Raw genomic sequence first — 12,304 nt, forward strand, 5'->3', positions numbered from 1 at the left:
TTTCATGAACGCTAGTTGGAGTTGGCAACTTTGTTCTTCTCATTCTATTATTCTTCCTGAAAGCAGAAGGAGGTATTTGAATTTGATCCACTGTATTATTTTAATTTCTGAGTTAGTGGTGCTATCATCTCAACTCTTTCCTTTATTTCCTTTCTACTTTTATTCACACCATTTCCTGCTAAGTGGCCACCAACACACACCAGCAATTGACACTGGTATGCTATTTGCAATCACAAATTATCACTTGAATAATGCACCTCTATCATGGTTCTTTTATATGGATCATGGAAAAAATAGATGGGCATTTCACAATTTACCATTTCAGAGCATCTTTAGGCACCAGTCTATTCTTCTATGAAGAAAATACATTTCCTCCTAATAAATAAAGTACATTTACATTTTATAAATTCTGAATCACATATAAGATCATGAGATGAAAAAAATCACTTGTAGACACTTGGAAAAGTAGCATTTGTATTTCACATGCAATGAATCTCATTCTGATGGATGAAAACAATAGAAGAATGCACTCACCATGTTTGAAGACTGCTCTGAATAGTTTTTTTTAATCCTTCTTTCCCATATGAATCTTATTTCAGAAACTTTGCATTGAATGAAAAAGACTGTGAAAAAATTCCACCCATAATTCTTTCAAACATATACTTTTGGATGGAAAATAACTCATAGATGAAAATAAGTGGTAGAGAGGAACAATACATTATGAAATTTCTGTCTTCCGTAGGTGACTAACAAATAATTCTGGTTACAATATCCTCAACTAATTAAAATGAGCCCATAATTCATAGACATAAATTCTATGTATTGTTTTTGATTGGATGTAGACAAGTCAGAGAAAATTCTGGACTATAGAACTCTAACTCGAAGTGTCTTTTTTTACACAAATTCTTAGACATATAAGGTATGCTATATTATTATTATTATTACTACTACTACTACAAACCCAAATATTCAACAAATTATACCATTAAGACTAGACTCTAGAATGCAGAAGTGAATAAAGTTCTTATGAGCAGTAGAGAAAATCTTCCAAAAGACACACATTTATGTTCATAAGAGAGCACTTATTATTTACTCATCTAAACCATTATGTATGAAATAATTAGAAATATGAAGGATATATAGATATTGAACAACCATGAAGAGAAAGAAATTAAGAATGGATGTAAGTATGATAATTTGTTGTGGCTTAATAAAACAAAAAGTGATCCCTTTACGGTTTACTGTAGTTTATTTATTATAGTTTATGGTAATTTAGAAAAGAATTATTTATTATAGCTTATGGTAATTTAGAAAAGAATAAGAAGAAGTTACATTGACAAGGTAAATGATTAGGCAGTCTATTTTTCTGAGTTCTTTCTTTCAAATGGATTATATAATGGTAATTTGTACTTACTGGTTTGTATTTATTTTGTTTACCATGAAACAAACACTGATCAAGGGCTTTAAAATTATATTGTCTTGTTAAATCCTCAGAATAGCATTATACAGAGATGCCACCATAATTCCCATTTCACAGACAAGAAAACTCAGGTAAAAAGTATTCATTTGCCTGTGGTGCAGCCAGAAGTACACGCAGCTTCAGTACTCATGTTTAATCATGGTGCCATTCCTCCCGAATTAAAATAAATAAGTATTGCTGCTTAAAATATAAACCTCAGTTGTCTGAAAATTTTACTTGTATGAATTCCTGATGATGCGGTATAAATGAGACATTTATGCATATATTAAAATTGCTCTAATTGCAACCAGGCTCCAATTATGTTACCTAGTAAAGTCTTTACTGAGACTTTCTTTGGTGCTAGATAAGAATGTTTTACAATTAAAGCTTGCAGTATTTTCTGTAGGTGGAGGTTTATATGTGGCATGAAGATAGCTTCAAGGTTGACAACTTGCTGTCAAGAGTCTTTGGAGAATGTTGAATCTATCCTAGAACTTTAGATTTAGAAAATCATTAAGCCTTGTTTATGCTATTTCTTTGCTTCACACAAACATTTTTTTACAGACAGTACAAAGGTAAACTTTAGCTTTGCTTCTGTCAGAATTATCTAATTTCTAATTAGGGAACCCTGATTTAATGAGATTTTCCTAAGTAGTTTGGATAAGCTTTGGATGACTGACTTTAAGTAAGTGATGTGTGTGGGGTTTTTTTTTTTTAAAGAAACTAGTTAATCATTTGTTGCTTTCATAATTGATCAGTCCAGCATTTTCTCTTTGAACCAGGTAATTAGGCACTTGCTACAGACACGATAGGAGTACATGATGAGAGCTGAGGAAAAGAGTCAACTCAGAATGCAGTAAAGAAGCTTCTGAGCATCCTCATGCATACAGTTTGGAGCAGGCATGAGGTATGTAGCACCTGCTGGTAAGCAGGCATGGCCAAGTAAAGACTGCTGAGTGGCTCTGTCAGACGTGGAGCTCGTTTACACGTGACTGTTAGTAATTTAATGGTATCAGGTCTCACCCTAACTGCCAGTACAATTGCCTTTCCCCACATGCTCCTTGTGTGTGCACAAAGCCAATGGAAACCACTAAAATTCAGTTTAATGACCGTCATTTAAATTGTGTGTTGTTGCTAGGCACCGGTGGCTCAAGCTGTAATCCTAGCTATTAGGAAGGCTGAGATCTGAGGATCCCAGTTGAAAACCAGCCCAAGCAGGACATTTTGTGGGACTCTTCTCTCTAATTAACCACCAGAAAAAAGCCAGAAGTAAAGCTTTGGCTCAAGTGGTAGAGTGCCAGCCTTGAGAGAAGACAGCAGGGTATTGCTAAGGCCCCGAGTTTAAGCTACAGTACTGTCACACACACACACACACACACACACACACACACACACACACACACACACACAATCTGTTATCATTACTATTTCAAGTCAATGAAAGGAAACTACAGAGTTGAAGACTGTAGCTATTTTTAAGTTTATCAGCATTGGTAAATTCCACTCAGTAGTTTGCAAGTGATATTAGAAAAAGCAAACAAAATGACAATGTCAACTGTCAAGTAGTTAATTGGACTTTCTATTATGTCAACCCAGCTATCTGTTAAATCATCTTCCTGAATTTCAATAAAAAATATTTCTAGAAAGGGAATATGCTCTGGTTTCGTGATTCCCTATACATCCACAGAGTATACAACCATTTTAAAAAGCAGTAGCACTTGGGGAGGCTGCATGGTTTGCCAACTTGGAGACCTTATTTTGAACAGACAAAAGATGATCCAGACCAAATTGCAACTCAGCCCTCACACTTATAGACACATGCTCCATAACCCACTTTTAATGAGTAATGAATTGCCTCCCCTGTTTTCCTGAACTTCAGCCTTTTTCCAAAGGGCTCTGCAGAAGAGTGCATTGATGTGGAACAACGGGGTAAGATGAGACACTCTGTTCAACCCATGTTATTAAAGAAATTGGTTCACCTTTTTGATTCTGTGTCATTGTAGTTTCAACCATTCATTTGTTCAATAAGCAGTTTGGTATGTTCTGGGAAATAATGAATATTGATCATAAAATCGATCACTTATTAAGAAACAGACTAAGGGAAATTGTTTATCCAATCAATTGTAATTTTTGATTTGTTATTTTTATTTTCCAATTCCTTCCACCCCTCCCTGAGGCTCTCCTTCTCTCAGGAACACACACTAAGGCAAAGGCACAGACACTGGCTGAAACTTCTGAAAGAGCACAAAACACAATGAATTTATTATAGATCATACTGGCTGAAACAGCTTAGAATAAAACAGAATATTATAGAGAACTACAGAAACAGCCTCTTGCACTAGTGACTATTGAGCTGCAACTTTATATAGCTTACATATCAACAGCAGCTGATACTTGGGTAGTGCTTTGAGAGATAAAATTGTTTTACACAATTACCTATACAAAATAACCAAATTTTGAGCAAACTACACACACACACACACACACACACACACTATTTGTCTAACTAAAAAGGGTCAAGAAAATGGATAGATGTGGATAGCATCATGTCAGGCAAAATAAGCTGGCTCCAGAAAGACAAGATATTACATGCTTTCTTATAAGTGGAATCTAATTTATTTTTATTTTTTAATCTTTATTGTAAAGATGATGAACAGGGGGTTACAATTACATAAAGTAAGATAATGAGTGCATTTCTTTTTAAACATATTATGCCCTCCCTTCTTTTCTCCTGCTTACCCCCTATTCCCCTCCCCCACAAGTTGTATAGTTCATTTGACACAGTGTCAAGAGAGTATCATTGTTGCCTTAGTTCATCATTTGTCCTGCTGTTTCTGTGATCCCTTTTCCCTTCCCCAGAAAGGATACATTTACATACAAGACAAAGGGTACAGAAAACTAAAACAGAAAAAAATAGAAATAACTGCATACAGGACATACTAAGAACCTCTTGCTTCTAATTCTTGGAGTTCATGTTGATACAGTTCATCATATAGGGTCCTATGCACTTAGTAATTGGGCTATTGTGATAGCCTGATAAGAATATTCTAGACATTTTATACAAATGAGGGGAACCATGCAACCTACTTTTTAAAAAAGCCATGAAGAGGAAAGGGACCATTGTGAAGGGGAATAAGTGTGGATAATGGTGGGGGGGGGCTGATTCTGATCAAAGAACATAATGCACACATTATGAAAATGTCCTCATGAAATCCATTACTTGGTATAATTGATATACACTAATAAAACTGTAAAGAAGGTTCTGATTTTTTTATGGAAGGTTTTTGAGCAACAGAATGCTAAACCATTTAGCATTTTCTGAGGCTGTAACAATGAAATGTGCTGGGTTTGAAATAACTAAGTGGTACGATGTGTTGATGGATCTTCTGGTGATGGAGAGGCTGGAAGAAAGCACACACATTGCTTAAGATTCTGGGAAAAGAGACCTCTGTCCTCTTGGGCAAAATATTGATGAGAACTCTGATGAGTCTGCAGAGGGAAGACCGGGTAAGTCTTCCTGGTACAAAGTGGGCCTGATCGCCTTTTTAGATGTCCTTGCTAAAGCCAGGAGTGAATCAGGTACGACCTCAGAGCACATATGTTTCCAGTTTCATTTTTCACTTACGTGGATGGAAAACGAGGGCTTAAAACCAATGTATAAACTAATCTTGTTCCTAGTAGAAGTGATTCCAACTTTTTGCCCTTTTCCCATAGTGCGTGTATGGTAGAGAAAATGTAACAGCATCCCCAAGTGGCTAATTAACTTTCCCTGGGATTTGTGAGCACTAGGTGAATATATTGCTTGTACTCATACTTCATCTGAAATGTGATTTTGAATATCCCTCTAGCTGGCTGCAGACACTGATGAAAATTGCTTCTCTCCTCTCCCTTGCGCTCCCTCTCCCTCCTCTCTCTTTTTCTCTCTCTCTTTCTCTCGCTCTGTCTCTCTCTCTCTCTTTCTCATTTTCCAACCCCTGTAAAGATTAATGTCCTAGTAGAGAGTCTAATTTCTAACTGAAATTTTAAGTCTAAATATTTAATGGATATCTTAGTGGCTACAAAAACTGGAGAGTCCTTTTGCTGAAGAATTAAAAGGTTGTCTGTTTTATCAGTTGGATATGCTTCTTGCATTTACATGAAGACTTGATTAATTTGAACCTATAGCCTTTGAACCTCTCCTCAGTAAACTGGTCTTCAATTTAGCTAGTTCAGAAGCTGCCTTGTTGTAAAGCCTCCCCCCCTCTCTCACTCTCTCTCTGTGTCTCTGTGTTTATATGTTGTATATATGTATTTACACTACAGGAGGAAAACCTCTAATAGGTAATGTGATTACAGCCTTATGAGTATTGCATCATTTTCTACCAGGCCATCATGATCCTCTTTTCAAAAAGATTTCTTTTATTAAATTTCTCTCTGCTTTGTTAGTAGCTCCTCCTTGTTTGTTCCTCTCTTCTATTTCACTCTCTTCCTCCCAGAACCACTTATCACTCACCTCTTCCATCTTTGAGGACCTGAATTCTCTCTGACCTTCTCCTGTTAACTACTGGATTCGGGGGTCTTCTTTCTTTTCTATCACAGGATTGCCAGCCTTCCTTTACTAACCACCTGCCCCTGCACTGCGATGTAAGAACTTCTAAATTCTATCATAAGTTGCATATTTTGAGGGAGGAACAGTGTGGTGTTTTAATAGGTGTTCACAATATGAAATGATCAGATCAGGCTAATGAGTCTATTATGGTAAAACATTCATTTGTGCAAATTTGAAAAAAAAACATACTGTACCATTATTTACTGTAGTCACCATCCGGTGTAATATAGTACTAAATCTTGTACCTGCAACTTGTAGTCCTCAAGCACCATTGACCCATTCCCTGCCCTGCCACCTGAAACCATCATCTCCTTATACTCTGTTGTGAGTTCAACATTTTCCAATTCTACAAACATTTAAATGAGTTCAAGTGGTGTTTGTCTTTTTGTTCCTTGTTTATTTCATTTAGCTAATATCCTCAAGGTTCAACGATGGTACTGCAAATGACCACAGTCCCCTTTCCCTTTATGAGGCTGAGTAGTATTCCACTATGTACTTATAACATTTTCCTTACTCATTCATGTTCAGGCAGAGGATTCTGTATTGTAACTATTAGGACCAGTTCTGCAATGGATATTGGAATGTGAACATCTCTTGGGCAGAGTGCTCTCTTTTGCTTTGGAGAGCTGAGTAACGCTCTTGGTGGAATGTGGATATCAGAATTTGTTTCCACCGCTCTACCATCAACTTTTAACATGATCTACACTTTGGTTTATGCTCTTAAAATATTCCTTTAGAAAGAAATAATAAACATTTTTTTGGGGTCCGGTCATGGGGCCTGAACTCTGGGCCTGGGCGCTGTCCCTCAGCTCTTCAGCTCAAGGCTAGCGCTCTACCACTTGAGCCACAGCACCACTTCTGGCTTTTTTCTTTTTGCTTATGTGGTGCTGAGGAATCGAACCCAGGGCCTCAGGCATGCAAGGCAAGCACTCTACCACTGAGCCACCTTCCCAGCCCAATAATAAACATTTTATTCCCCAAATCTTTTAGTTCTTCCTCCCCTTTTTTGACAGTACCAGTGTTTGAACTCAGAGCCTTACTTACTAGACAGGTGCTCTACCACTTGATCTACCCTTTCAGTCCTTTTTGTGTTGATTATTTGCAAGCTTTGTTTTGCTTTATGCCCACACTGCCTATATTGCAATCCTCCGATGAGTGCTTCCTTGTGAATGTGAGTGACAACCTTACTGCCCTGTGCTCAGGCATTGTGTCTTCCCGTACCTGAGATAACAGGCATCTCCCATTGCATCCAGCATTGGTTGAGTGGCAATTTCATGAAATTTTGCATAGGCTGACCTTTCACAGTGTTCCTTCAGACTTCTGCCTCCTAAATAGCCCAACTTACAGGTTTAACTCACCATACTTAGACCTTGTACATTCTTTTAAACCCGAGAGTTAAATGTTTTATCTGCAACATTTGATATTTCTGGGCTACATCTCTCTCATTCATTCAACATATCTTTACTGAATGCTTATTATATTCAGGCCCTGTCCTTATTTTTAAAATGTACATATCAACAAAACAGATAAAACGTTTCTATGGTTACATATTAAAAGAATGTGGACAAGTTAGGAATTAACATAAAAAAGAGCTATATTATATAATTTAAATCATTATTAGTTGCAAGAGATTGGGCTAGATTTTGGGTAAGGCAAATGGCATCTCTAGAGTCACAAATTTATAATGGCACTTCGTTTCAAAGCTGGCAGTTGTCTTGTCTTTAAATTGTGGGTCTATGTGTCTCACTTGGTTGTGCAAACAAAAGGGACAGCTGATGCAAAAGTCCAAATACAGGATGTTCTTGGCAGGTCCTAGAAGGACCCAGAGCAGATGTGGGTAAAGAGAGTAGGCTGGATAATTAGTGGGACAAGATTTGAGTAGTAAGGGTAGACAGGCTACATGGGATACTCATAGATGCCAATCATTGTAATGACTCTTAAAGACGTACGGCAAATGAAGAGGTATTTTTTTCTGTTTATTTTCATTCGATTTCAGCAGAGAACCCATGTAATCTACCTGCTGTCTTAAAAGCCTCCCAGTGTTGAGTTCAGCAATTTGGGTGCAGGGGTCATCACAGCAATCTCAGACTAGAGGAGATGATAGCTTCAACTAGGCCAGTGGAAATCAAAAGGGGTAAAAAGTGGCATGAGTCTGAATAGATTGGAAAGTTTCTATCAACTGGACCTGCTGACAAGTTGCATGTATGTGGACTTGAGAGAGGGAAGTTGATGATGACACCAATGATATAGGCTCTGTAGTAGACCCGTATGACAGTGCCTTGCTCTGGATTCCACATAAAAGTTTCCCCCTTGTTTTTTATTGAGTTGTTTCTCATCCTGCCTCTTCCTCAGTCCCAGCTTTTACTTATGCTGCCTCCTCAGGCTTCTCTTTTCTCTTCCTTCCTTTACCATCTCTCACTACATCTGATGGATTTCACACCAATTTATGTTCCTAGACCTAACTTCTTTTATAGGTACTGGTACTGAGTTCCCATATCTTTGCCTTCAGATTTCTGACAATGTGAGAAGTGCTCTAGACTTGAAAGTCTGTGTCTTCATTCCACTTGTGCGTGTGTAATTATACAGTAATATTTTTTCTCCACCAGGATTCCCCCTGAAAATCCCAAGAAGAGCTCAATTGACATGTTTTCAGTGGTGTTTGACAAAATATTACTGAGGTGGATGGTGATCACCTTCCAAGAATGTCTGAGGTGGCAACTTGAAGACTGAGCTCCTTACTAAGGGTCTAGAATTCCTGGAAATAGATGAACCCTTGGCTTTTCTAGGCATAGTCTTTGAAGATTTGGTATGGAAAATTAGGACTAATAGAGTATGCTTTACATTTTAAAGGACTAATAAGTTATACATTCTTAGGGAAAATATCTGAAAGGAGATATAGACAGCCTTTGAGCTCCATAATATGAGTGGATGTTAGCAAAATAGATATAATTTAATATTAAAATGTAGTAAAGTGTGGGAGACAAAAGACCAAGAGAAGGTAAGTATCTAGCTGGAAATTGGAATGTACTAACTACCTTATTATCCAGTTGAGAAGAAAGTCCCCATTTCTGTTTTGCTCATAAAATCCTCAATGGAGAAATCTGTTAATATGAGCCTAAGTTCTTTGGAAACTATTAATAGATGCAGAGTTCTGTAGTGAGGAGGACTTAAGCATGATATATAATGTAATTTCACCCTTTCTATGGCCAAATAATATTCCATTGTATATAAAATACCACATTTTTTCTTCATTCATCAGTTGATAGGTGCTATCAAGATTCTCTCTCTTGGCTGTTGTGGGGTAAACATGGTGTGCATGTATCTCTGCTGTATGCTGATGGACCTTCCTTTGGTTTTATATCCAGGAATGGTAGAGCAGGATCCAGGATTATATGCTAGATTTCATTTTCTGAGGTACCTTCATACTGATTTCCATAGTAGCTGTACTAGTTCCAACAACAGTGTAACTAGGTTTCCATTTCCTGAATCCTTGCCAGGATTTGTTAGTGGTTGGGTTTATTAATTTATTTTTTTTGTGCCAGTCTTGGGGCTTGCACTTATGGCCTGAGCATCGTCCCTGAGCTATTCTTTTAAATTAAGGATAGTAATCCACCATTTGAGCTGTACATGTACTTCCCAGTTTCTGGTAGTTAATTAGAGATAAGAGTCACATGGACTCTTTTGCCTACACTGGCTTTGAACGTCAATTGTCATATTTCAGCCTGCTAAGTAGCTAGGATTATAGGTGTGAGTACTGGCTCATGGTAATGTTTACTTTCTTGATGGCTGCCATTCTGATTCTGACTGGAATGATATTGAATCTCTATGTATATTATATTCATGTCTGAAAAGTCATAATGAGTCTCACTGAAAATTTGCAAGAAAAAAATCTCTCACTAGTAGCTCATATCTGCAATCTTAGTTACTTAGGGTGTTGAGATCTGAGGATCATGATTTGAAGCCAGTCCAGGCAAGAAAGTATGGAAGACTCTTATCTCCAATAAACTACCCACCCCTCTCAGCTCCAAAGGAAAAACACACAAACAACTGGAAGTGGTGCTGTGGCTCAAGTGGTGGAGTGCTAGCCTTGAGCAGAATAAGTTCAGGGACACTGCCCAGACCCAGAGTTAAAGCCCCAGGACTGACACACACACACATATAAAAAATGTTAAAAATTGCAAGAACGATTAAAAGAGGATGGAAGAGGGGAGATAAGAAAAGGTTTCTAAAAGGATAAAAGGTCAAAGAATGTATAAATGTAGGGAAATTGAATCCCCATAGTATACAGTAAATGTACACCAATAAGAACGTGGGAAATAAATAAAAGTGGGACATGAGTTGGATGTGAAGTATCTGGGTGGAGGGGAACATCTGACTTCTGTCTGAGCCCCACCCCTGTGTTTCATGCAATTCTAAACTGTCCTCTTGCCTCAGGGCACATGGGCCCCAGTGCCCTTTCCTCCCCTTCTCTCAGTTACCACATTGTTCCTCTCTCATTATTATCGGAATAATCTTCCTGGAACTTCAGATTGTTTAAAAGCACAATTCTGGTCATATTAGAGAAAGTCAAAGTGTTTAGTCTGCAGAAGTGACAAACTTTCTATCTAGAAAGCAGTATTTTTGAGTCAAATAGCACATGCTTTCCCTTCAGTTTTCCCTTCAATGCCTTTATGTGTCTTGCAATTAGCATGGTTCCACTACTTGCTGCTGTCTGGCACACAGCCTGCTACATTCACTTCACTCACTGGCATTAAATACACTCTTGAGAAAGCACCAAGGTGATATTCCTAGATGTTAAGACCATAATTCAAGCTAGATGGTGGGGATTTCTTTCTTTTCTTTTTTCTTTTTTCTCTTCTGTGTGTGTGTGTGTGTGTGTGTGTGCGCGCGCGCACACGTACACATGCATGTGGATATGGGCTGGGGCTTAGGATTGAACTCAGGGCCAGGAAACTGAGCTTATTTTTACTTTTTTAAAAATTATACTTTTTGCTAACGGCTTGTACATTACCACTTGAGCCAGTATTCTATTTCTGGCTTTTTGGTTAATTAGAGGTAAGAGACTCATGGACTTTCCTGTCCAGACTGTCTTTGATTTACAACCTTCAGATCTCAGCCTCCTAAGCAGCTAGATTACAGGTGTGAGCCCCAGGAGCTTGCCAGTGTGAATTTGAATGCACTTCAGCTGCTTACACTAGGGTCCTAGGAGCCTCTGCAAACTCCTGGAGCCTTCATTTTCTTCTGAGTGTAATGGCAATCAAGCAGCTAATTTATTGCAATTGTGATTATTATATAAAATTATATTAGCACAGTAATAGTTTTTCAAAAAGATAGTAACGAATGTATGTAACTCTTCTACAGTCAAAGCTTTACAATTTCCTATTATCTCATATATAGAAACCAGACACTGTAGTATCTTCACCCTCCAGCTCTGACCCTCATGTATCTCTTGCAGTTGCATTTCCCTTTCTACGCTATGTATATGCACCTGCCACCACATGGGTTCCATTTATTCCCGACTCCCAGGCCTTACTTTCACCTTCCCCATCCACTTAGCTTCCCTCTTCCCCTTTGATAAATCTCATCTTTCAAGATCCCATCAAAAGTCAACATCCTGATTCACCTAGACGTTCCTGCTCCCTGCTGGTGGAAGTACTTTACCTCTTGCCAATACTTGGTGGTGGGGGCCTTCTCAAAGCAGAGACCATGGGTATTTGGCCTTTTGGAAACTTAGTTTCTTTTTTCCTCCATTGTCATGTCTTTGACACATAGACTACATCTGTTCTATCCTGTTGTCCCTATGGTGCCTAGCAGTCTTTACTTCTGTCATTCTCTAAAATGTTCCTGAATGCCTTATTTATGTGCGGGCTCCAATTATTTACCTGAAACTCAGCAAAAGGATATAAAGTAAAGGATAAATAGACAACAAAATGTGTTATTAAATGGATGGTGAAGTTAATGAAATTTGTACTGTAGTAACTTTCTCTGTACTATATTTTAGCAATGGTCAGTACAGATATCAAAAACAAAATAAAAAACTAAGACATTCTATTTCTCAGGCAAACATACAGGGGTCCTTTGGAATTTTTAGGTCCTTTTATCTGTTTTCAACTCTGATCAACTTGATATATGATTTTGCTCCCAGCTGCTGTTCTTAGCTAACTTTTCTTTTTTTGTGAATGTATTGTAAAGGTGATGAACAGAAGGGTTACAGCTACATAAGGAAGGTAATGGTACATTTCTTTTTAAACACCGTT

The sequence above is a fragment of the Dipodomys ordii genome, unplaced genomic scaffold, assembly GCF_000151885.1.
Source record: "Dipodomys ordii isolate 6190 unplaced genomic scaffold, Dord_2.0 Scaffold78, whole genome shotgun sequence".
Lineage (NCBI taxonomy): Eukaryota > Metazoa > Chordata > Mammalia > Rodentia > Heteromyidae > Dipodomys > Dipodomys ordii.